The following is a 1098-nucleotide window of genomic DNA, read 5'->3' on the forward strand; positions in this document are numbered from 1 at the left end:
TGGGGATGGGGATGGGATGGGATGGGATGGGGATGGGGATGGGATGGCATGGCATGGGCATGGGCATGGGCATGGGCATGGCCTGGCACAGCATGGGGATGGGATGGGATTATATGGGTGAGAAAGGATGGGTGGCAGCTGGAGAAGAGGAGAAGGGATGGGGTGGGATGGCATGGCATGAGGTGGAAGTTGGGGAATGGAGGGGAAGGGAGGGAAAGGGAGAGAAGGAGAGGGGAGGAATAGCAGGTAGAAGGGTGTTGGGTTGGTGGGAGGTGGCAGATGGCATCCAGGTGGCAGTTGGAAGACAGCAGGGCAGGGCTGGGTGGCATCAGGGTGAGGGGCTGGGTAGGGGCAGGATGGGTCCAGGTCAGGGCAGGACATGGAGGTTCCCAGTACCAGTTGGTGGTGCTGGATGAGGGCAAGAGCAGGGGCTTAGGTGCAGCTCAGGGCTGGAGGGTCTGGTGGCAGGTGGGGGGACCCAACAAGGCCAAGGGAGGTTGGAGTGGGGGCTGAGCTTAGGGATTGTCCCCACAGGGCTGCCCTGGCCTGGAGGGACACAGGGATGGGGTGCTGCCCACCTCCAAGGGGCACGTCAGTCATGGCACCGATCCTGCTCCTCTGCCCAGGCAAGGGGCAGGGAGACGGGAGGATGGAGTGGGGCTGGTGTACCCCAAAGGGCAGGGTGGAGAGGTTCGGGGGGAGGTGGGTGGAGGGAGGTGGGATGGGGGATGGAGGCTGGGCACATGGGCTGAGGGACCTTGGTCAGGGGAAGGTAGGGTGGGGGACACAGGCTGGGGGATGCAGGATGGGGATGAGCATGGAGGGACGTGGGCTGCAGAACATGGGCTGGGGACGCAAGCAGAGGGATGCACGCTGGGCTCAGCATCTTGTAATTACAGAAGTCAGCTCATTTTCCCCCTTTCTAAAAACTGTTCTCTGCAGTTTCTCGTATGCTAAGCTTCATTAGAAACCAGCATTAACAGCAGAGCGCCGCTCACCCACCTCCTTTATACCTCTCATTGAAGACAGATGGACTCGCAAAATTTAAAGACACCAAATTTTTCAAACCTTCACTTAAAATCCTCCTTCTGCGCTTCA

At 59.5% G+C, this 1098-nt stretch overlaps 1 pseudogene; it reads left to right on the forward strand.

The window, feature by feature from the left end:
- Positions 1-1098, forward strand: part of LOC104291748 — a 32750-nt pseudogene that overhangs the window by 8334 nt on the left and 23318 nt on the right.

Source organism: Charadrius vociferus, unplaced genomic scaffold, assembly GCF_000708025.1.
Source record: "Charadrius vociferus isolate BGI_N301 unplaced genomic scaffold, ASM70802v2 scaffold407, whole genome shotgun sequence".
NCBI lineage: Eukaryota > Metazoa > Chordata > Aves > Charadriiformes > Charadriidae > Charadrius > Charadrius vociferus.